At 46.7% G+C, this 26178-nt stretch overlaps 2 pseudogenes; both read right to left on the bottom strand.

Annotated features, from left to right (window-relative positions):
* LOC147903144 (25S ribosomal RNA) overlaps positions 1-179 on the bottom strand; it is a 1107-nt pseudogene extending 928 nt beyond the window's left edge.
* Positions 180-2062: 1883 nt separating this feature from the next.
* Positions 2063-3189, bottom strand: LOC147903143 (25S ribosomal RNA; annotated as a pseudogene).
* Between the last annotated feature and the right edge of the window lie 22989 nt (positions 3190-26178).

Raw genomic sequence — 26178 nt, 5'->3', positions numbered from 1 at the left:
TAGATGGTTAATCTCAAGGTCCAATTCTTCGATTGTCAATTTATCATTGTGATGCACATTGAAAGATATCAGGGAAACGTGAAGGCATCATTTAGATATTTTTGGCCATGATGACGTGAAGGCGTTATTATTGGTGGGCTGACGGGGACTGCGAGTTGCTGCTCCACTTGTAACTTGGTTGAATAAGGTAAGAGTGCTCTTCTTTCTTTTGTTCTTGTCACAGGGTCTGCAAAACTATTATCCTCACGTTGGTCTCGCATTGCTATTTAAAAGGACGGTCTAACCTTCGCTCTATTGCGCACTCTTAACTTGAATTGCAATTCTGGGCACTCTTAAATCGAACAAAAACTACGTGAAAGGTTCCTAAGTTAAGTTGTTTTAGTATCTACATTGTTGTCTTAACACACGCATTGTCTTAAATCGTACTTTTTGTAAAAAGTTGTGTCCAAGCACCAGCCTTTCTACCTAGTGTACTCATTAATTTGAGGACTAAGTTTAACATTTATCATTTTGTTTTTCTCTCAGATTCCTAGTTCTCATATATTGCTGATAGTATCTTGATTCTTAATCTTTCTACATTGTTCATTAAACGTGGATAATGAGCCCTTGAACCTTTTCCAAATCTCTAGTTTGACCCATCTTCCTTTTTGTATAGGTAGCTTGGAAGTAGCTTATGAACTATCTTGGATTCAAGAAGTGTATGTTAATCAACCTTCTTGGACAGTTGCGCTTCACTTGTATGCACTCCTGTACTTCATGGCACTAGACCTCACTAGGAATTTGGCTCAAGCTTGTACTCAATAGTGCAATGGCAACATAAGCATTGTTGGACTGAAGCAAACCTAAGCATGGGTTAGGTCTAGTCACGGCCATGTGGAGACTGCATGGAGTTTTGGTGGACACCAACTACTGCATGGGTGGAGATTCTACGTTTCTCGTTCTCTCCCAGACTGGTTGGCCGAATCATCGGTCTGCCTCCAGGCTGGTACATGCAATTCCTACATTTAGTATCGTGTGGATTCTAGCTTGTGATTGATAGCTCCAACCTTGGTGACTCATCCTCTATCTTTGATATAACGCCTCACTGCTAGGGTAAAGTATTGTATTCATTCTGCCTCGCATGAGCAATATGTCATGTCGTAAGTGAGTGGAAGATTACATGCAAATAAACTTCACATGTCTAAAATGTGTAGCAAAGGCAGAAGAAAGCTTTGTGAATATCACTTGAATCTAATGCCTGGACGCTGGACACCCATGTCAGCTGCTCAAATGCCCCATGCGCAAAACTTGAAGTCAAGGCATTGCATGCATTTCAGATTCTCAAACACGTTTTTCTTCTTCTCTTCTTCATATCACATGGGATGAGAAGAAAGGGTGAGAGAGGCACATAAGAGCAGTAAAAGCAGCTTTTTTTTTTTTTGTCATGGTTTCTCTAAATGTCTCGAATAGATGCAGGAGAGTTTGGAAGATGCACATATAGTCTTTCGAACTCTGTAATCCATTGTACAAAATTGACATTTCAAATCCTAGGATACTCCTTCCGAAAGTTTAAATTCTCATTGCATATTTGGATAGGTGGGCTGCCCTACCTTAGCTTAACAAAGCTCATGTCTTCTATAATGAGAAGACTTTGGTCTTGAAGTCTAGCATTTCTCTCCACCATACAAGGATTTTCTATCTATCAAGCAGAATTTGGTTGGGGAGCTTTTCCTGCTTCTACTTCAATCGCTTTTCATGGCATGTAGGGAGATGAGGGCACATCCTTAAAGAAAGTGCTTGAAATACTCAAAATCAAGGGTGGTTTCTATAATTGTATTCTCAAACCAGGCTTATTCACATCCTTTTTAACAAATATCATCCCTCTCCACATCCTAAACACTAAACCCTAAACCCTAAACCCTAAACCCTAAAACCCTAAACCCTAAACCCTAAACCCTAAAACCCTAAAACCCTAAACCCTAAATCCTAAAACCCTAAAACCCTAAAACCCTAAATCCTAAACCCTAAACCCTAAAACCCTAAACCCTAAACCCTAAAACCCTAAACCCTAAACCCTAAAACCCAAAAGCCCAAAACCCCAAAACCCCAAAACCCTTAAATCCTAAAACCCTAAACCCTAAACCAAGCGCAATGACCAATTATGTGAATCAATGGTTCCTCTCGTACTAAGTTGGATTACTATTGCAGCACCGCTCATCAGTAGGGTAAAACTAACCTGTCGTACGACGGTCTAAACCCAGCTCACGTTCCCTATTTGTGGGTGAACAATCCAACACTTGGCGAATTCTGCTTCGCAATGATAGGACGAGCCGACATCGAAGGAGCTTTTACAGTTTGTATTCGTACTAAAAATCAAAATCAAATGAGCTTTTACCCTTTTCTTCCACACGAGATTTCTATTCTCATTGAGCTCATCTTAGGACACTTGCATTATCTTTTGACAGATGTGCCGCCCCAGCGAAACTCCCCACCTGACAATGTCTTCCGCCTCGATCGACGCGCGGACACACCTAAAGACCAGAAGCACGGGCCGAGCCCCGCCTCCCTCACGGAGTAAGTAAAATAACATTAAAAGTAGTGGTATTTCACTTGCGCCAGAAGCTCCCACTTATTCTACACCTTTCAAGTCATTTCACAAAGTCGGACTAGAGTCAACAAGGTTTTCTTTCCCCACTGATTCTTCCAAGCCCATTCCCTTGGCTGTGGTTTCGCTAGATAATAGATAGGGATAGTGGGAATCTCGTTAATCCATTCATGCGCGTCACTAATTAGATGACGAGGCATTTGGCTACGTTAAGAGAGACATAGTTACTCCCGCCGTTTACCCGCGCTTGGTTGAATTTCTTCACTTTGACATTTAGAGCACTGGGCAGAAATCACATTACGTCAACATCTGCAAGGACCATCGCAATGCTTTGTTTTAATTAAACAGTCGGATTCCCCTTGTCCATACCAATTCTGAGATGGCTGTTTACTACCTAGGGAGGGCCGCCCCGCAAGAGATGATGTTCTGCGCTCATCACCCGGTCGACACACGGAGGTCCACCCTTGCCGTTGATGCAGCTCTGGCAGACCCCCAACAGCCTCCGGGGTCCATTCGCAGACCCCTAGACCCAGCCCTCAGAGCTAATCCTTTTCCCAAAGTTACGGTTCCGTTTTGCCGACTTCCCTTACCTACATTGTTCTATCGACCAGAGGCTGTTGACCTTGGAGACCTGATGCAGTTATGAGTACGACCGCATGTGATCGGCAATCGCTCCTCCAGATTTTCACGGGTCGCCGAGGGCGCACCGGACACCGCGAGACGTGCGGTGCTTTACCACCCGCTGGACCCTATCTCCGGGTGATCCGATTTTAGGGTGGGCGGGCTGTTAAAAAGAAAAGAGAACTCTTCCCGGGACCCCGTCGGCATCTCCAGATTCGGTCACGTTACTGTCCACCACCACGTCTTGGTTCGGGAATATTGACCCGATTCCCTTTCGAAGCACGGCGCAGTGCGCCCTTGACATAGGACTACCCCATCTCTTAGGATCGACTAACCCATGTCCAATTGCTGTTCACATGGAACCTTTCTCCACTTCGGTCTTCAAAGTTCTCATTTGAATATCTGCTACTACCACCAAGATGTTCACTGGGGGCCGTTTCACTCGGGCTCATCGAGGCCTCGCACTTGCCCCGATGGCCGGGGTATAGGTCACACACTTCAGTGCCATCCATTTTCGGGGCTAGTTGATTCGGCAAGTGAGTTGTTACACACTCCTTAGCGGATTTCGAGTTCCATGACCACCGTCCTGCTGTCTTAATCAATCAACACCCTTTGTGGGATCTAGGTTAGCGCGCAGTTCGGCACCGTAACCCGGCTTTCGGTTCATCTCGCATCACCAGTTCTGCTTACCAAAAATGGCCCACTTGGAGCTCCCATTCTGCACTGGGGTTCAACGGAGCAACCTCGGCCACTTACCTATTTAGGGTTTGAGAATAGGTCAAGGGTGTTACACCCCCCGATGCCTCTAATCATTCGCTTTACTCGATAAAACTGCGCAATGAGCTCCAGTTATCCTGAGGGAAACTTCAGAGGGAATCGGCTACTAGATGGTTAATCTCAAGGTCCAATTCATCATTGTGATGCACATTGAAAGATATCAGGGAAATGTCTTGCTTTATTGGGGTTTTCTAGTTTAGAGGAGTCATATACGGAATTGAAGTAGAAGACTATCTAGTGCAATAAGAAGCACAAGAGGCATAGTGTTATGAATGGATGGAAGGGAGTCATGGCTGCTCATTGGCTTTGTCTTACTTACTCTTATGGGCTTTTGAACATCTCTTAATTGTGTTCTTCATATTAGAACATCATTGATGAGGTCTTCTTGTTTTTATTTAAATTTTGGTTTTGTATTATGGGTTTTATATTAGAAAAAGCAAGTAAGACTATCCTGAGCATACGTTGATGCTTTGAAAAACGTTTCGTCCATTACGCTCTTATATATTTGTTTTCATTATTGTGACAAGTCATGCTTCATTTTGAGTTCTTTTTTTTTTAATTTGCAAAGGTGTATGCCTTTATTTATGATAAGAAAGATTGTGTTCCTTCACATTGTGATTTTCCCATTGTGTCTTGCTCTCAGGATGAAAATTTGAAGTCAATGTATTCAGAAAATTTTCTCCATATGTAAAGGTTTTTAGAGCTAAGAATGTTGGAAATTGTGGTCCACATAGTACAAAATTAAAATTTTCTTCATATGTAAAGGTTTTGAGAGCTAAGAATGTTAGAAATGATCCATATAGTACAAAATCAGCTCATTGGATTAAGATGGGGTGTTGGTATATTTTGGTGGTTGAAACTTGTCTTTGAGGGTGTGCTTACTGGTCTTCATATGTAAAGGTTTTGAGAGCTAAGAATGTTACAAAATCAGCGTATATTTTGGTGGTTGAAACTTGTCTTCGAGGGTGTGCTTTTGTGATTCCTAAACCAATCAAACCTGAATTTTTCTAAGGTGTATTACTCTTTATTGTTGAATAGAGGTGTTGGATAAACGTATTTTATAATGAGTTCATGAGGTTATGTATAAGATGGGTTTAGTGAATTATTCATTAAAGAAAGGAAGGTGCAAAATATTTGATGGCAATGTGTGATAGGGGAAGGGAAAAGAGGGACGTAAATGGAAGGCATACATCCAATAGGCTAATTTCATGAATTATTCTTAATATTGTTTTTTGCCTCGGGATCTATTGCTATATCCGGCTCACCGTCGTAACATGAACTGGACGATCCATCAATAGGTGGGAGGAGGGTCCGTCCCAATTTAGAACGTTCCTGACTCTCTGTTGACTCTGCGCCAACATGAACTTATGAAGAAAGAGAAGGTGTTACAACTTTGTGTTACAACTTCTAGACACAACTTTATGTTACGACTTTGTGTAACAACTTTGTGTTGCAAGTTTGTGTTACAAGTTTATGTTACGACTTTGTGTAACAACTTTGTGTAACAACTTTGTGTAACAACTTTGTGTTACATCTTCTACATGAAGAGAGAGAATGTGTTACGACTTTGTGACACAACTTTGTGTTACAACTTTGTGATACGACTTTGTGTTACATGCAGAGAGGGAAGCTCTCCAACTTGTATAAATACCCCATAATGGAATGAAGCCCACACTCTTGGGGCATTGTGTTGAGTCTACATTGGTATTCCAAGCATTTGTCTCAAGTGTCCATGCTTCCTTGCACTGCACGTCCAAAAGCATGTCCTAACCTTGCAACCCTTCTCCCCTCTCCTCCAACCCTGCAACCCATCTTCTCCCTCTCCTCCTCCCTCCTCCCTCCTCCTCCTCCCTCCTCCTCCTCCTCCTCCTCCTCCCTCTCCCTCCTCCTCTTCCCTCTTCCTCCTTCCTCCTCTCTCTCTTACTTCACCCATGCTCTTACACCTTCTTCCTCTCCCACTCCTATGCTTTCCTAAACCCTTAACTCAATGATCTACGAGGGAGACGAGTTCTCCACCATGTACTTTACTCTGAACCTTGGATCCTCCTCCTAACCCTGAACTCCTTCTATACCTTGGAACCTCCTTCTGAACCCTGGAACTCTTTCTAACCCTGAACTCTTTCTAAACCCTGGAACCTCCTTCTGAACCCTTAAACTCCTCCTAAACCCTACAACCCCCAATGGAGGCGGAAGCCTTCATTACCCCAACAACAATGGTTTACGTGCCTTTTACACATGCTTGCATTATGTTTACTCACCACACTTAAGCCTACGTCTCTCACCGGAACACGACTCGAGGTCCTAAGCTACATATATACTACAACGACAATTCCAATATATCTGTAGGTGACAAAAAGCCTCGGAACCCTGCAACATAGAATACCCAGCTCTTCCTACGAAAGCGGTAGGATAGAGCCTACATTTGGCGCCGCTGCCGGGGAGACTAGCGTCTCAAGTAGCGACGAGTAAACATGCGTAGGTAGGTATAAAAGCCACATGATGTACAATTAGGCTAGGTAGTGGACACGGTTGCGTAGAGCTTTCAATTACGATCATTTTACCTTTTTACAGAAAGGCAAACCGAGCTCTCCATAAAGAGTTATGGCTCGGGAAGAGTTTAGGGTTAAACCCTAAACCTAAACCCTAAACCTAAAATCCAAACCTATAAAAACCTACTCCACCCCCCCCTCATTCTTCATCTCACATTTTTTGCCTCCATTCTCTTTCTCCTTCCGAGCCCCACGCAAGACACTCCTCCCTCTCCATCGACCGCCCCCTTACTCCTATCCTTGCCATGTAAGTAACATCGAGCCCTTCTCGTAGCAATGACCTAGCCTTCCACCCACCGTCCATTGTTCCGCGACAATCCGGTTCCATCGAGAAAGACTTGGAAAGCGTCAGGTAACCACTTCGCCTTGCTTTTCAATTTCCGTCTTTCAGTTTTTTTTGTTGTTGCTCTTTTACCCCTCCCCTTTCCCCCACCACCACCTCCCCCTCTCCACCACCTCCCCTCTCCCCCTCCCCCTTCATCTTCCCCCTCTCCCCCACCATCTCCCCCTCCCCCTCTCCCCCACCATCTCCCCCTCCCCCTCTCCCCCACCACCTCCCCCCTCCCCCTCTCCCACTCCCCCTCCACTACCACCTCCCCTCTCCCCCACCACCACCTCCCCCTCTCCACCACCTCCCCTCTCCCCCTCCCCCTTCATCTTCCCCCTCCCCCTCTCCGCCTCCCCCTCTCCCCCACCATCTCCCCCTCCCCCTCTCCCCCACCACCTCCCCCCTCCCCCTCTCCGACTCCCCCTCCACTACCACCTCCCCTCTCCCCCACCACCACCTCCTCCCCCTCTCCCCCACCACCTCCCCCCTCCCCCTCTCCCACTCCCCCTCCACTACCACCTCCCCTCTCCCCCACCACCTCCCCCTCTCCACCACCTCCCCTCTCCCCCTCCCCCTTCATCTTCCCCCTCCCCCTCTCCGCCTCCCCCTCTCCACCACCACCTCCCCCCTCCCCCCTCACCTCCCCCTCACCCCCTCTCTCTCTCACTCTCCCCCTCATTCCCGCCCCCACCCATTCTCTCTCTCTCCCCCTTACCCCCCTCGTCCCCCCATCCCCCTCAACCCCCCTCCCCCTCTCGTTCCCCCATCCCCCTCACCCCCCTCCTCCTCTCATTCCCCCATCCCCCTCACCCCCCTCCCCCTCTCGTTCCCCCTTACCCCCCTCACCCCCCTCCTCCTCTCGTTCCCCCATCCCCCTCACCCCCCTCTTCCTCTCGTTCCCCCTTACCCCCCTCACCCCCCTCCTCCTCTCGTTCCCCCTTACCCCCCTCACCCCCCTCTTCCTCTCGTTCCCCCATCCCCCTCACCCCCCTCTTCCTCTCGTTCCCCCACCCCTTCTCTCTCCCTTACCCCGCTCAACCCCCCCCTCCCACCCACCCCACCCCACCCACCCACCCCCTCGTTCTCGCGGCGGCGCTCCGCAGAGACGCCGCCGCCGCCCCCGCCCACCCCGCTCGGGCCGCCGACGCCCGCCCGCCAGCAGCAGAGCCGCCAGCGGCGGCGCCCGCCTGCTCCGCTCGCCAGCAGCGGCGCCGCCAGCGGCGGCGCCCGCCCGCTCCGCCCCGCGGCGGCGCAATGCGTTGCCCCCGCCCCGCGCCGCCCCGCGGCGGCGCAGCCCCTGCTCCCCGCCCCCCTACCCTACCCGCCCGCCGCCCTCGCCCGCGGCGGCGCCCCCCGCCCGCCGCCCTCCCCGCTCGCCGCTCCCCGCGCGGCGGCGGCGCCCCCCGCCCGCCGCCCCCGCTCCCCACCCGCCGCCCTGCCGCGGCGACCCCGCTCCCCCCCGCCCCGCGGCGGCGCACGCAGCGCCGCCGCCTCGCGCACCCCGCCCAACCCCAACCCGCCCTGCCCCGCGCTCCCCCGGCCCGCCACTTAGATTAGCTACGTAGGTTAGGTTAGTAGTACTTGAGGTTAGGTTAGTTTAGTTAGCCCTCAATTAGGTTAGACTAACTACAGTTAGTATCTAACTACAGTTAGTTAAACCTCCCAGTTACCGTAACTGGGAGGATCTAGGTTAGTTACTCTAACTAGAGTCACTTGGTTTCAACCCCTCGGTTGGACTTAAAGTCCATTCACACCACCATTAGGACCCCCCCAAACGCCAAATTTACCCCTCCTTTAACTCCTCGAAACTCATCCGTTTGGGACCCAAATTGAACCCCGTTTGAATCCAGATTTCACACACAGAAACACCACGTTACGGGGTATTTTTCCAGCCCATTGCACACCATTTCGGCATCCCTCGCACACGTTCATTCGCGCCCCCGTGTGGGCCTTATTTTGCATTAATTTTCACGCCGCAACCTCCGATTAACGATCCGTCTGCACCGGCACATTTCCCTACACACGTAGGACAATCCTAGGCACATTTTTAACACGACGGTCCCTACACAAACTAACATCACTCTAACTCTCCTAACGACACCACCTCCACACCCACACTTGGGGTAGCGATCCCCTTCGCCAATCACTCACCATCTGCATGCAGTTACGTTCCGGCCAACGACTTCGACTCCAACGCTCGCCCAATCCGCAACTTACTCCACTGCAACAATCGCCCCCGCCAATCCTCTACCCCGAATTCCCCCCTGAAATTCAACAACTTCCTTTAACTCCTCCACGCCCCAACATGGCTGGACGCCGTCCTGAGCATGATGGGGACATCGAGCTCGATGCCGAGGCTGACAACTTCTTCAATCGACGAAATCACAACAATCACGGCCGACGCCCCTTGGGAAAACTGGAACTTCCCAAATATAATGGTAGGGGAGACCCTGCTCGCTTCCTCCAACATTTTGATGCCGCATGTCGAGCAGGTGGTGATCAGTCCCATGAAACTAAGGTGGCTTGGTTTCCAATGGCCTTAACTGATGAGGCATCAGAATGGTACCTCGACCTTCTTGTGGAAGAACGTGCTACATGGGACCTACTTCAAACCGAGTTCAAACGTCGCTTTCAAACGGAGAGGCTACAAGATGATCCCGCTCTCCAACTCAGCAAGATCGAACAAGGCCGGAGGGAAGATGTACGCACATACTTGGGAAAGATGAAGAGATTGATCGCAAAATGTGACCCACGCCCAGATGCAAAGTACCTCACGGCATGGTTCATAGCAGGTCTACGAAAGAAAATCCGCAAGGAGATGAAAAAGATAAGTAGCTATGAAACATTCAGTGCTGCTCATGCGGCAGCCATTGACATCGAAGATGGCATGACAGATTCAGACACTAGCAGTGATGATGCCAGGTCCAATACACGAGATAAGCGCTCGAAAAAAGGTAAATCAAAGGACATTGCCGAAACATCCAATGAAGATCGCCTCGAGGCCATGACCTTGAAGCTGAAAGAAGATATGATGCAGGCCATGGATCAAAAACTTCACTTGTCTCAGCCGCCAACTCAAACATACCCACGGCGAGAAAATGTCTGGTGCCCACACTGCTTGGCAAATCATACAGCAAATGAATGCCCAGTCCTAAGAGCAAGAATCAATGCACAAGCAAATCCACCGCCACGGTTGTGGTGCCATATCTGTGTCGTCGGCGGCCATGATGAGACCAGTTGCATCTTCAACATGCGCAACAATCCGCCTCGACCACCACAATACCAAGCGGCACCCATGCCAGTATACAGGCAACCGGCACTTGCACAAGCGCCCCCAGCTCCGAGACTAAATCCTGTTCCCGTTCGGACACAAGTCCCACAACTACTCAGGAATCCGAATCCACGACCGTATCCAAGAGCAGCAAATCCAGCTCCTCAGGCAGTTCCAATACATCAATTACAAGCCGAGGAAGTCGACTCGCTATTTGAGTATGAAGCAGAGTACCCAGTGTACTACGTCGAAGGTGCAGAGGGTTTAATACCAGTCTATGCAAATCAAGTGCGACCCAACACATTTCGCGCACCAATCAAGTGTTACGGTTGTGGAGAAAATCATAGAATCGCAGAATGCCCTCATCGCGGTAGCCCAGCCACTTTCCAACCACTCTGCAGAGATTGTGGCATAGGACATGCCTGTATGGATTGTCCCATGAAAAATAAGGTCCCAGAACAAACAGAGGTTAAGCCTGACATCCCCATCGGCATCATTGGGGTGGACCATCAAAGTCTGGGACCGGCAAGTCTAAGGTCACAACCTATCAATGTAATTACACGCCAACAGAAAGCGGCTATGAAGGACCCTATCATTCCGATCCAACCGAAGCGACTTCTGCGAAAGAAAGCACAAGTTCCTCCACCTCCGCCAAGCAATGAGCAGCCGAGTTCATCTACATCAACTCTCGAGCCTCGAATAAAAGAAGCTCCATTCCCGAATGCAGAGGTGGAGAAGGCTCGTTTTCAGGCACTTCAGCAATGGGTCCAAAATGAACAAGCTCAATTTGAGGCTCAGAAACAAGCTCAAGACCCACTCCATGACTTGGCCCCACAAAGTATTGATACTGTACTCGAGCCTTTGTTCCAACAACAGACTCCACAACAGAATGTACCACCACGTCAACTTGAAGGAGCTGCACTCTCTAGCATCCTGAGTTGCCCTGTGTCCATTCCCATCGGAATCCTCTTACGAAATTGTCCCAATCTCTGGCAGAGTTTCAAAGGATGGATTGAACTCGCAAATCCCTCTCCACCTATGAACGACATTGATGATATCCCTGTGCGGATGGGTGAGAAAGATGACATACGCAACATCACTGTGCCTTTGATCCACAAGGCATATAATGAAATCCAAGCCATAGTGGATGGTGGCGCAGGTGTCAATGTCCTATCAAAGGAGCTTTACGAAGAATGGGGTCTCCCACCAATGCAAAAGGCTAATTTCAACATACGCCTTGCCGATGATTCACGGGCTAAACCCTTGGGAATAGTGAATGGTGTGTCCACAAAGATCGCAGGAGTCCGCTTTTCCCTTCAATTCACAATCTTGGATCTCCCCAAAAAATCCTATCAAATCTTACTGGGACGTCCTTGGTTACGGGAAGCATCAGTCCTCCATGACTGGGGAACGGATAGATTGACAATCCAGAATCGAGACACTGCAGTCAGGGTGAATGTGGGGACAGGAGCTATTAAACCCATTGTTCCTAGAGCATTGGATGACACATCTTCCACGACAATTTCGAGCAAATCAGATCCCTTGCAACAGCATGCCATAGCAGGTGACTCACAAAGCAATGTCAATAACTGGATACAAACATTGGCAACCATTGACAACTGCCATTCATTAGACCCCATCTTCTCACAGATAGATGTTAACACACTACAGGTTGATCCTCCACCGACACATGAAGAACAAATCGATCTAGAGATGCCATTCTTTATGGCTGATCTCGAATGGGATAATGAACCTGAAGAAGGTACCCATACCAATGATGACTCAGATTTTCCTTGGGACCTTGAAACAGAGGCTGCGAATGCTGAGATTGAAGATCAAATCTTTGATAATGACCTAGCCATTCTGCATGCCCTAATGGCAGTTGAGCTCCCAAAAGTTGAACCTCCACAGTTGCATAACAGCAGAAGATCCCGCAAGAAAGCTGCAGGAGGAAATCGCAGAAGAGCCAAGGCCGAGCACTTCAATGAATTCGAACGAGTCCAAACACGGATTGTGGAATTGTATCTTGCAAAGGCAGTCCCCTCAAAGTCAAAACCACCACCTCTTGAATGGTCCCCTGAAGGACTGGAAGGAGTATGTGCAGCACATGAACCCTTACTTGGAAACACCTTGCCAGTGGAAAAGTTACCCCACAGTTCCCAACGTAAGAAGTTTCGGAAATATAAGCCACATGTGCGGATGAAGCTTGATCCAGAGACTTCAGAAAAAGAACGGAAAGAAGAGCCTAACAAATTACTAAATGCAACTATGCCACCCAGTACTCATGACACATCTCAAGCTAGTTCAACCCCATCAGAGGCCGATCTTCGAGAAGTGCCGGAATACTTTAAGAATTATACAAGTGGTAATGCACCAATAGCAATGCCAAGACCAATCAGAGAATCTGAAGTTCAAGAAACCGATAGCATTGGAGAAACTCCAATCTATGAGGGACCGGCAAAAACACGCACAATAAACCTCGCCCTTGAAGGGGAGGAAGAAAAGTTGGTTTTCATTGGGAAACAGCTCCGTCAAGAAGATGAAATCCAACTCAAAGACCTCCTAATGGAATACCGTGACTGCCTCGCATGGTCATACAAAGAGATGAAAGGAATTTCACCAGAAGTGGCAGTTCACACTATCCCTATAAGGGAAGGTGCTCGCCCTAAGGTATGTGGACCTTATCGCACAAATCCTAAATATGGCACCATGGTTTATGACGAGCTGGAAAAACTCCTAGATGCCGGATTCATCTACGAGATAGAGCACACTGATTGGGTTTCACCCATTGTCATTGTGCCTAAACGCAACAAGAAGCTCAGAATATGCGTAAACTTGAAAAATGTGAATGCCGCCACAATTAGGGATCACTACCCCCTACCCTTAACAGAAACAGTGTTGGAAAAGGTGGCAGGATCCGAAATTTATAGCTTCTTGGATGGCTTCAGTGGCTATAACCAAGTACAAATTGCTCCTCAAGACCAATCAAAAACAGCATTTGCTACAGAATGGGGTATTTTTGCATATAGAGTCATGCCATTCGGCCTTTGTAATGCCCCGGCCACATTCCAGCGAGTCATGTTCACAGCTTTCAAGTCATTTTTGAATAAGTTTCTACAGGTGTTCTTGGATGATTTGTGCATCCATTCAACCAAACAGGACCACTTCAAATGTCTGGAAGAAGTATTAATCAAATGCAGGGAGTATGGCATCTCCCTAAATCCAACAAAATGCCAGTTCATGGTCACCCACGGAGTTGTTTTGGGACACATCGTCTCTCAACATGGGATTGCAACTGACATGGACAAAATCAAAATCATCATGGAATTGCCTCCTCCTACAAATTCCAAAGGTGTACAGGTCTTTATGGGACATGCCAGCTATTATAGACGATTTATATTGCGGTATGCCATGATAGCTAGACCACTTTACAAATTATTAGTGGAGTTCTTGTGGACCGAAGAGTGCGACCAAGCCTTTGAGCTTTTAAAGTGGCGCCTAATCACAGCACCCATCCTTCTATCTCCCAATTGGGATATTGATTTTCATGTTCATACTGATGGATCCAAGTATGCAATTGGGAGTGTGCTTTGTCAACCGGGTGAACATAAGAAAGACTACCCCGTCTACTTCGCCAGTCCGACAACTCAATGATGCAGAGATCAACTATACAACCACAGAAAGAGAAGCCCTAGCAATGGTGTACAGTGTAAAGAAATTTCGGCACTATCTTCTCGCAAATGATTTTGTCTTCTACACCGACCATCAAGCATTGCTATATCTTGTGAACCGTCCGTGTACCACCGGAAGAATAACCAGATGGCTCCTCTTGTTGCAAGAATTCAACTTCAAAATTGTGGTCCGCAAAGGTGCCCAACACTACATTGCCGATCACATGTCTCGAGTCAAGACAGGAGAAGAAGCCACTGGCGTAGAAGATGACTTACCAGATGCCACACTATTTCAAATAGATGCTGTTCCAGAATGGTGTGGAGATATCATTGGGTACTTGATGGCAGGAAGACCACCCCCTGACATGAAAGCAGTAGATGCAAGAAAATTGATTCTAAAGGCTGCACCATATCAACTCATTGCAGGACAACTATACAAGATGGGCAAGGACCAGATATTAAGAAGATGTGTAATGCCTCATGAGATCTTGCCAATCCTGAGTGAAGTTCATGAAGGCATTGCAGGAGGACACTTCCAAGGGGAAGCCACAGCAAGAAAAGTTCTCCTCGCAGGCTACTGGTGGCCAACACTGTGGGCAGATGCCTATGAATTTGTGAAAGGCTGTGATGTATGCCAACGAACTATTAAACCACAACACAAAGACTTCAATCCCCTAACAACAGTTGTTGCACAACAACCATTTGAAAAATGGGGGATTGATTATGTGGGTCCCATACATCCAGCAGCAAAAGGAACACAGGCACGCTACATCATTGTGGCCACTCATTACTTTACAAAATGGGCTGAAGCTAAGGCAGTCAGAAAGGCAGATGCCAAAAGCACAGCAAGATTCTTGTACGAACATGTGATCACCCGATTCGGATGCCCCATTGAAATTGTGTCGGATAGAGGCACACATTTTGTCAATGAGGTAATCCAAGAACTCTTGTCTGGCTTCATGGTCATTCATAGAAAAAGCACACCCTACTACCCCCAAGGGAATGGATTAGCAGAATCCACAAACAAAATCATATGCAATATCCTCACCAAGGTAGTAGAACCGCAGCGCTCTGATTGGGCAGAGAAACTGCATGCAGCCTTATGGGCATACAGAACCACATTCAAGGTCAGTACAGGGAACACACCTTTTCAATTGGTGTACGGCCTTGAAGCCGTGGTCCCACTTGAATTTATAATACCAAGTCTGCGCATCGCAATACAAGAACGCATGGGTGATCATGAGTCCTTGAAAGAAAGGCTCTGTCAGTTGGAAAAGCATACAGAGACCAGACTAGTCGCTTATCATGCCATGACAACAGAAAAACGTCGAAGAAAGGCATGGTTTGACAGGAATCTGAAAGCTAAAGACATTAAGGAAGGCGACTTAGTCCTGTTATACAATGCCAAAGTACACAAGGGAAAACTGAAATATCTAGGTCAAGGACCCTACCGAGTACGCAAGATGAATCCCATTGGAGCTGTGCTACTTGAAACACTTGATGGAGTCCAATTCAACACAACAATAAACGGGAGCCGACTGAAGCGCTACTACATCAACACGCGAGCCATCCCCGACAAAAACGAAGATTTGGGAAACCAAGTCTTCCTTAGTTAGGATTAGATTGTATCACGAGCACTCACTTGCATATGTACGTCTTCGCACATATAGGTAGCCTCAATCGATTTTACCTAGAGCTCAGGATTGGTGAATGAGTTCTAGCTGCCCTATGAAAATCCCAGCAAAAAAAGCATATAGTTAGTCCCTACTTAGCTACTAGGTCACGTGCACTCACACGCTTTCGCTTAGACACATAGATGATTGCATGAATAATTGTACAACACACTTTCATTCCACCCTCTCAAAAGATGTATTAAAAAAAAAAAAAAAAAAAAAGATCTCTCTCCCACACCCACACAGAAAGGTCATACAGGCATGCCAATCAATGTAATGATCAATGGTACACTACATGTACATGGATGCAGGTTCAGAAAAGATGCCGCCACTAAAGAGGATGCGCAGAAAGAGCCCACCACCTCAACCACGAGACCCCCTCCCGAGTTCGCAGCCATCTACATCCTCTCAACCACGGAGACCACAGGCGTTCGTGGTCCAAAGCGATAGCTCCGAAGAAGATTCAGTGCATGCCCAAGCAGAACAAATGCCACCCCAGTCACAGCCGGCGTGCACAACTGTTAACAAGGCCCAATCATTGGAACTTGTCTGGCCACCCACCTCGACTTATGCTCTTTCCCAGGAAGCAACATCTTACTTAGAGCAACGGGGTCTAGGCAATTTGCATGAGAGCCTCAAATCCTTGGAGGATAGTCCTATCATGACCACCTACATCAAGGACTTTCTCCACTCTTACTACTCCAGCAATGCAACAGATGGCAAGTACGGTACAATCACTGTACAGCAGAGCCCACTGAACATTATCCTCGACAGTACAGTCATTCAAAGGGCTTTCTCTCTGCCAAGGCAAGGTGGCGAATACCCTAAAAGGTCTGCGGATGCAAAGTTTATTGAAGTACAGTCTCTCCTCACCAAGGGTACCCTGATCCATAGAGATGGCATCTTGCTTCGCACAATCCTTGACCCTCATCTCAAGGAAGCAGCACAATTTCTATCCACCATCCTGGGAATAAAGAACGGCAAGGAACGCTCCCTTCCACTCCGCACATTTGTTTTGCTGAGTAGGAAGCTCAAACAAGACTGGGTCCAACACTTTGTCATTTTCTTTACCAAAAAACTCGATGGTTCTTCAGGCCAGAAATGTAAAATTCCGCACTTATTGGCTATCATCATCAAAAAGGAACTACAACAAAGAGAAATGACTCTGCCCCAGTCTCCAAAGCCAATTGAGGAGTTGGACATACCCTTCTCACTAGTATGGGAGCCATCATCAACTGCTCCAGCTATCACATTGATAAGTACAGATGCCTTAACAGAAGTACCTATTTTGGAAAGCAGGATTGCAGAATTGCCTCAGGAAATGCTTCAGCTCGGTGCACAATTGCAACCACTAAGTCTCCCCCAACAGCACCCACCCGAGCTCGAGACAAGGTTGGCACCCGAACCTGAGGAACGATCAGTACCAGAGCTTGAGACCACATCGGCACTCGAACCGCCCATCGACGTCATGCCAGTCGATGAGCCTCAAGGAGAGCTCGTGCCAGATCAGCAGTATGACTATTGTCCACAAGGGAGTGAAATGCCATTGGAACAACCTCCCCCAAGTACTACAGAACCCTCGGGATGGCTACATGGGCACCACTTGTATCAGCAATATCGCCAGACCTCATCACCATCTGTCATTCTCCAGCATCAAGCTAGCCAAATGATTCAAATGTCCGAACTCTTCACTAGCTTGGCTAAGGAAGCATATGCAAGAGAATTGGAAAGGCAGACGGCATCAGAAATCGAAGACCAATTCCAGGCAATCGCCATCGAGGTCAAGGCTCTTCGGGCACAGATAGATGAGAAGGAGGTAGAAGAAGTGCGCATGAACCAGGCTCTCCAAGCTCAAGAGAAGGCCGTAAGGGATGTGACCTCCAACCTCCATCAAAGTCAAACACAGCTGACTGCGGCAGTCGAAGCAATGGCAATCCTACAGACCTCCTATAACTCCCTGACAACTGCACATGCGCAACAAACAGAGGAAGTGGCACAAGCTCGACTCACTCTCATTCACAAAGAAGACGAGCTCCAGGATTGCAAGGACAAGCTTGAAGACATGCAACAATCTTTGGCAGTACGTGCCTTTAGCATTGATGAGCTTACAAGGGAATGCCGACTCCTAAAAGACCAACTTGCTACTGTTCAAGAGGCCAGCACTTTACAAGCCCAGTTCTTGGACCAATGGTCCAATACCACTGAAGACATCCCTCAATAGGCAAAGGTCACCTTGCAAATGAAAAAGCTTAAAGAGGCATACACCAGCATCTACCATCAGTACAAAGAAAAGATGAATGAGATGCACTCCCAAAAAATAGCCATCTCCAAGCTTGAACTCCAATTGCTAGTGCATAACAATGAGGCATTGGAAGACAACACCAATGACGGCCCACTACAATGCACAACCGTGGTGTATGAAGAGCTTGTGACTGCTCTCCAAATGGAAGATCACCTCCACGCACGCGTGCTGATCCAATGGAAGCAACTCCAACTCAAGATCATAGCTGCTCATCCAACAATCGACTGGAAACGATCCATCGGGATTAAAACCCTGCGCATCATTTGCCAAGACTTGTCTGAAGATGAGAAGAATATCTTCTGCCTGTCTACACATGCCGGGTTTATAACTCTCAGGACAGATGCTTTCATTGCATATGCCTGCCTCATGGGTAGTCCTCCCCTCAGGGTTATTGCAGGTTTGTTGCCGTTGCTGCAAAGGCCATCCCTATTATTTGCACGGCATGACATAACGGGCATCCAACCCATGCAGCTGATCATCCCATCGCACCAGCAAAAAGAAGTGTCGGACGATGACAAGGCCTATCTCACATCCAACTTCCCATATCTAACCACTCTTTCTGCCAACATCATAACCTCACTTCCCCTTGCTGCTGCTACCCTCTTAACCTTCCCCGAGCTCCATCCTAACATCTATTCCCTCCATCGTCTCTTTGCTCATGCCTCTCACCATTTTCAACTTACCCAACAGTCCCAAACTTACGAGCCCCTCACACCTAGCTTTTTCCCCTCCCTTGCTAATCCTACCCTTGAGGATTACCAAGCTGCTCAAACCATTTTCCCATTTCTTCCCCCCCTCCCCTCTGCTCCCCCTTCCGCCACTATCACTCAGCCATATTTCTCCCCCATGTCCCCTGCTTCTCTCCCGGCCCCGTCATCACCTCCGACACTTCTGGTGCTGCCATCAGCAGAAAATGATGCAGTATTTGATTTTGAATATCAGGATCCGGATAATCCAATTCGTACACCCATGCCAAGTTCCAATGATGAGTATGATTTTGATGAGATACCACTTCCCAGTAACCCCATCAAGGAATTTTGGAGCAAATATCCTGATATGAAAACTCGCGGTGGATGGACCCTGGGTAACTTTCCTACCAATCTTCGTCAGCACCAAATAAGTGAAGCTTGGATTAGCAAATTGGATCCACAACCTGATTGGCGCCGTCCCAAGCTCTTTGATGTAAGCTTCTTAAAGGAGTACTTACGGGCACCTCCATGTCTCAGAACCCATCCCAAGTTCTATGCAATTCCACGGCGTAAAAGATGGGAAGCCAACATACACACTTTGGCTGAAGATCGAGTCATTAATTGGCCAATGATCGAATCCTACTCTGGTGTAGAATGGACTATCCAAGGCGCCATGATCCGAGCACTTCAGCAGCATGAACAAACAATGCGCGGCAACATTGATCGCTTCCTTCGCCAAAGTGCCATATTCTGCAAAACATTAGCATTAATTCTAAAGGTCCCCTGTTACCTTGATTCCCATTTGCCTCCACTCAGCTTTAATCCCAATGAACGGATTGATGCTCAGATTACAAGCCGACTATACCAAAGAGTGATCTTCTTGGAGGCACGCCACATATCTCTGTTCGAGCAAATGGTGGATACAGGCTACCTGGAAACTGCGCAAAAATTGTATGGTGCTAAGGCTCTACAGCAGGACCGTCTGGCACGACACAAGTTCCACAGCCACTGGACTAAAAACATGGCAACCCAGGTACGTGATCGCAATAAGCCATAACCCGAGGACGGGTAATAAAATGGATCCGGGGGTATGTTGACTCTGCGCCAACATGAACTTATGAAGAAAGAGAAGGTGTTACAACTTTGTGTTACAACTTCTAGACACAACTTTATGTTACGACTTTGTGTAACAACTTTGTGTTGCAAGTTTGTGTTACAAGTTTATGTTACGACTTTGTGTAACAACTTTGTGTAACAACTTTGTGTTACATCTTCTACATGAAGAGAGAGAATGTGTTACGACTTTGTGACACAACTTTGTGTTACAACTTTGTGATACGACTTTGTGTTACATGCAGAGAGGGAAGCTCTTCAACTTGTATAAATACCCCATAATGGAATGAAGCCCACACTCTTGGGGCATTGTGTTGAGTCTACATTGGTATTCCAAGCATTTGTCTCAAGTGTCCATGCTTCCTTGCACTGCACGTCCAAAAGCATGTCCTAACCTTGCAACCCTTCTCCCCTCTCCTCCAACCCTGCAACCCATCTTCTCCCTCTCCTCCTCCCTCCTCCCTCCTCCTCCTCCCTCCTCCTCCTCCTCCTCCTCCTCCCTCTCCCTCCTCCTCTTCCCTCTTCCTCCTTCCTCCTCTCTCTCTTACTTCACCCATGCTCTTACACCTTCTTCCTCTCCCACTCCTATGCTTTCCTAAACCCTTAACTCAATGATCTACGAGGGAGACGAGTTCTCCACCATGTACTTTACTCTGAACCTTGGATCCTCCTCCTAACCCTGAACTCCTTCTATACCTTGGAACCTCCTTCTGAACCCTGGAACTCTTTCTAACCCTGAACTCTTTCTAAACCCTGGAACCTCCTTCTGAACCCTTAAACTCCTCCTAAACCCTACAACCCCCAATGGAGGCGGAAGCCTTCATTACCCCAACAACAATGGTTTACGTGCCTTTTACACATGCTTGCATTATGTTTACTCACCACACTTAAGCCTACGTCTCTCACCGGAACACGACTCGAGGTCCTAAGCTACATATATACTACAACGACAATTCCAATATATCTGTAGGTGACAAAAAGCCTCGGAACCCTGCAACATAGAATACCCAGCTCTTCCTACGAAAGCGGTAGGATAGAGCCTACACTCTCCCACAAAAGAAGGAAAAAAAAAGATCACAGAAAAGGAGATGGGGTGTATCTACTTATGCATCAAGATCTGGGACGGAAGGATTCGAACCTCCGAATGAGGGGACCAAAACCCGCTGCCTTACCACTTGGCCACGCCCCATACATATTTGATATAATGAATATCCCATACTTCGACTCTCATGCCAACCCCCCTTCCTGAATGGGTTGTGCAGATACGACTCCGGCAGGAATTGAAAGATGGTGACTAGGAATCAAAAGATAATAAATTCCCGTGAAACTTGGTGTGAAGGGATTTGTTTCACCAACCATTCAATCATTGATTCCGTCGAAATGCTATAGATATTTATGACGCCGCAAATATCTACCCCCCTCTATTCGGATGGAAGTATCCGGGGGCGTTGTAAAGGGGAGATGAGGCTCGGGCAAAGGGGAGATGTGTGAAAAGTGGGGCGTTGTAAAGGGGAGATGAGGCTCGGGCAAAGGGGAGATGTGCGAAAAGAGGAGATGAGGCTGGGCAAAGGCGAGATGCGTGGAAAGAGGAGATGAGGCTCCGGCAAAGGGGAGATGTGTGAAAAGAGGAGATGAGGCTCGGGCAAAGGGGAGATGTGTGAAAAGAGGGACGAAGGAGAGATGTGTGAAAGGAAAAAGAGGGGAGACAAGGCTTGAGCAAAAAGAGGGGAGACGAGGCTCGGGCTACGGCGAAGGCAAAGGCAAAGTTTATTAATAATTATATTTATATTAACGAGTAGGGGCAAGCAGGATTAGAGCTCATGACCTCTTAGCTCAGACAAAAGGATCGCCTAGACCGTGGAACCACGAGCTGTACTAGCGACTGAAATTTTGTGGACTTTTGCTATTTCTACTAATCCACAAAGCCTGAGTGAACAAGACATAAGTGAATAGGGCATACAGTGTATTCCCTCACGCGTCTGCGCTTTCCCACCATTGCAGGCACTCTCTAGCAAGGCAACCTGCAGCCCGCCTCCACCTCCGCCTCAAGCTTCCTTCAGCACTCTTTCTCATCCTCTAGAAGTTCCTCCTTTCGTAACCTGCCCCAGCCCTCTTTCTCCCCTCTTTTCGTTCCCATCCTCTAGAAGTTCCTCTCCCTTCATTGCCTGCAGATTACGGGAGGGCGAATGCATTAGGCGAAGCTAGGATTGGTGGGTAAGCATCGATTGTTTAAGCATTGTGGACGATGAAATGCATGTGGGATTCGTAGGGTTTAGGCAGCGGACCATCGCCAGGCATTCAATATAACGTTCACTCGTGGAGCTTCACCAATTACAGCATGCAAGCTCCTCGCTTCGATGCTATGCCACTGCCTTCTTTCAAAAGGCTGTTCGTTATTCCTGTGGGCAGCAGCATTTTAGCTGTACTTGTATGGCAGCAATTGTGAAGTGTCGGAGGCACGATGTGATCGACCACCAAGACGGAAGCTTTCCACCAGCTGTTGGGCAAAGGAGGCTTTGGATCAATACCAACACGTGTCGGTGGCAGTGAAGAGGACCTCCAAACACTCCAACCAAGGTTCCTTGCCGAGGTTTCCATCATAGGCAAGCATAGGTATCGGAACCTGGTGCCTCTCATCCGTTGGTGTAGTAAAGGGGCCCGGGATGTAAAGGTGAGCACACTGTATGTACGACCACCACAGTCTAGTGCGAGACGACGAACACCCCAAGGAACATGGGGTTATCTCATCCGACAAGATGGATGTGTACACTCCCGTACAATATCAGACGTCTTCAATCAATGGTAAATGTGGTGCAGGATTGTGCACGTCAATCCGTTCAGGGCAGCAAAGCACGAAATATACAAGATGGGGTGCCGCTGCGCTCTAGTGTGTGTCTGTGCAATTGAGAGATGGATGATGTATAATGCCTTGCACGTGATTGCATGCTACGTGGGTTGGGCTGCAATTTGAAGATCAAGTCCTCGATTCAGCCATGACGATGTGAAGGCATCATTCAGATATTTTTGGCCATGATGACGTGAAGGCGTTATTATTGGTGGGTTGACGGGGACTACGAGTTGCTGCTCCACTTGTAACTTGGCTGAATAAGGTAAGAGTGCTCTTCTTTCTTTTGTTCTTGTCACAGGGTCTGCAAAACTATTATCCTCACGTTGGTCTCGCATTGCTCTTTAAAAGGATGGTCTAACCTTCGCTCTATTGCGCACTCTTAACTTGAATTGCAATTCTGGGCACTCTTAAATCGAACAAAAACTACGTAAAAGGTTCCTAAGTTAAGTTGTTTTAGTATCTACATTGTTGTCTTAACACACGCATTGTCTTAAATCGTACTTTTTGTAAAAAGTTGTGTCCAAGCACCAGCCTTTCTACCTAGTGTACTCATTAATTTGAGGACTAAGTTTAACATTTATCATTTTGTTTTTCTCTCATATTCCTAGTTCTCATATATTGCTGATAGTATCTTGATTCTTAATCTTTCTACATTGTTCACTAAACGTGGATAATGAGCCCTTGAACCTTTTCCAAATCTCTAGTTTGACCCATCTTCCTTTTTGTATAGGTAGCTTGGAAGTAGCTTATGAACTATCTTCCAGATTCCTAGTTCTCATATATTGTTGATAGTATCTTGATTCTTAATCTTTCTACATTGTTCACTAAACGTGGATAATGAGCCCTTGAACCTTTTCCAAATCTCTAGTTTGACCCATCTTCCTTTCTGTATAGGTAGCTTGGAAGTAGCTTATGAACTATCTTCCATTCAAGAAGTGTATGTTAATCAGCCTTCTTGGACAGTTGCGCTTGACTTGTATGCACTCCTGTACTTCATGGCACTAGACCTCACCAGGAATTTGGCTCAAGCTTGTACTCAATAGTGCAATGGCAACATAAGCATTGTTGGACTGAAGCAAACCTAAGCATGGGTTAGGTCTAGTCACGGCCATGTGGAGACTGCATGGAGTTTTGGTGGACACCAACTACTGCATGGGTCGAGATTCTACGTTTCTTATTCTCTCCCAGACTGGTTGGCCGAATCATCCGTCTGCCTCCAGGCTGGTACATGCGATTCCTACATTCAGTATCGTGTGGATTCTAGCCTGTGATTGATAGCTCCAACCTTGGCGACTCATCCTCTATCTTTGATATAATGCCTCACTGCTAGGGTAAAGTATTGTATTCATTCTGCCTCGCATGAGCAATATGTCATGTCGTAAGTGAGTGGAAGATTACATGCAAATAAACTTCACATGTATAAAATGTGTAGCAAAGGCAGAAAAAAGCTTTGTGAATATCACTTGAATCTAATGCCTGGACGTTGGACACCCATGTCAACTGCTCAAATGCCCCATGCGTGAAACTTGAAGTCAAGGCATTGCATGCATTTCAAATTCTCAAACACGCTTTTCTTCTTCTCTTCTTCATATCACATGGGATGAGAAGAAAGGGTGAGAGAGGCACATAAGAGCAGTAAAAGCAGCTTTTTTTTTTTTTGTCATGGTTTCTCTAAATGTCTCGAATAGATGCAGGAGAGTTTGGAAGATGCACATATAGTCTTTCGAACTCTGTAATCCATTGTACAAAATTGACATTTCAAATCCTAGGATACTCCTTCCGAAAGTTTAAATTCTCATTGCATATTTGGATAGGTGGGCTGCCCTACCTTAGCTTAACAAAGCTCATGTCTTCTAAAATGAGAAGAATTTGGTCTTGAAGTCTAGCATTTCTCTCCACCATACAAGGATTTTCTATCTATCAAGCAAAATTTGGTTGGGGAGTTTTTCCTGCTTCTACTTCAATCGCTTTTCATGGCATGTAGGGAGATGAGGGCACATCCTTAAAGAAAGTGCATGAAATACTCAAAATCAAGGGTGGTTTCTATAATTGTACTCTCAAACAAGGCTTTTCCACATCCTTTTTAACAAATATCATCGCTCTCCACATCCTGCATTGCTTGTTCCAGAGGATCTAGGATATATGTAGCACAATAGGAGCACCATGAGGTATCACCATCATAGAACCATCTATCAACACAAGGAATGAGACACTGTGTTGGGTAACAATGGAGATTCCAACAAGATGGTCATCACTACAACCATTTAGACTTGAGCCGAGAGGGTTGCATATCTATCTTGGGAGAAAAAGGCATGCAAGCCATTGAATCAGCCATCTAGCAAAGGTGCCAACGTCAGTATAGGCCACAAAGTTTACAACAGTGTATGCCCTAGCTTTAAACATAGCAAACTTGAGCCAAAAAAAACAAAGAAAGTTATATATCTTGATTTTATACATACATACATATATATATGTACACACATACTTTTTATAGTTTCATGAATCGTCCTCTTCCACGACGCCCCTTCCATGTGGATGTTGAAATATCTTCTGATTCTGATGAAGATGATGCTCCTCTACGACTAATACCTGCTGCATATGATCCTGCTACAAGACACAGCTCACATTGCTCACATAATAGGTCTCGTGTTCGTGGGTGAGGAAATCATCCAGGAATTCGTGAACCTGATCTGAGTTCCCATCAACAAGAATTGTTTACTTTTGAAGAACTCTCGGATTCTACCCGGACTCCTTCTTCGTCTTCAAGGTATCAAGCTTGTAGAATATGCCATAAAGCTAGAATATAAAGCATGCCTTGCTGCAGAGAAGAGATGGCTTAGATCCAAGTTAATATTTTAGAAAAGAACTACAAGAATGCCAAACTTCTTTTGGAGGTTCCAGGAATATCAAATAGTTGAAATGTGGATTTCTAACAAGACTATCCATCCTGACATAGTGAATATTCCAAGAAGCCAGCAAGCTTGCTATTGTACGGTATGAATTGCTTGGATCCAAGTCAGATTTTAATTGTTAGAAGAGCTACAAACCAAACTCTTTTTGGATATATATATCTAAAGTTGTTGAGCCTCTGAAATAACAGCCACAAAGGGAGACACTTTATGCAGAAAAAGTCCCTGATAGTTATTCCATGGGTATTAAATTAGTCATAAAGAGCATTGAAATATCCAAATGAGCGTTGGAGCTAGAGAGGCAAAATACTCGAGTAGTATTTGCATACTTTTACTAAGTAAAGAGTGGGTCATCCACAAATTTCTGCATGGGTGTGACATAAAAGCTTCCAATTTACAATTCAAAGATTCTTGTGGCTAGTGGCAAATTCAAAGCTGACACCTGATCAAGGGCTATTGCAAGCCTTCTGAAAAAACCAAAATTGTAAGTGCATGGACGTGGTTCATGCTCACTATGGTACATTGGGCTTGCAGTAGCCTGGCAACACTTGGATGTGGGGATAGAAACTCATGGGGATATTGCAAAATAGGGCCCTAGGAGAAAGTCATAGACATACACTCTCAAATAGGGAAGAGATACTATGACATACATGTATGTTTAGGTAACACTTTCATTGCACCAAAAAAGGGGTTCAACCAAATGATTGAACCTTTATTGTTGCAACAATGGGATAAAGTGGATGGAAGCTATGTGAAAACAGTGTGCCTAGAGAAAGGCATTGCTATATCCATTCCCATGTAGTGAATCGTGGATGTGAGTCAGATGTATTTGTTGGAACCATT

The sequence above is a fragment of the Dipteris shenzhenensis genome, chromosome 4 (assembly GCF_047967505.1).
Source record: "Dipteris shenzhenensis isolate YYH24624 ecotype China chromosome 4, Dip_SZ_1.0, whole genome shotgun sequence".
In the NCBI taxonomy this organism is placed as follows: domain Eukaryota; kingdom Viridiplantae; phylum Streptophyta; class Polypodiopsida; order Gleicheniales; family Dipteridaceae; genus Dipteris; species Dipteris shenzhenensis.
Note: the sequence above shows the minus strand (reverse complement) of the source record. Positions and strands in the feature narration are given on the sequence as shown.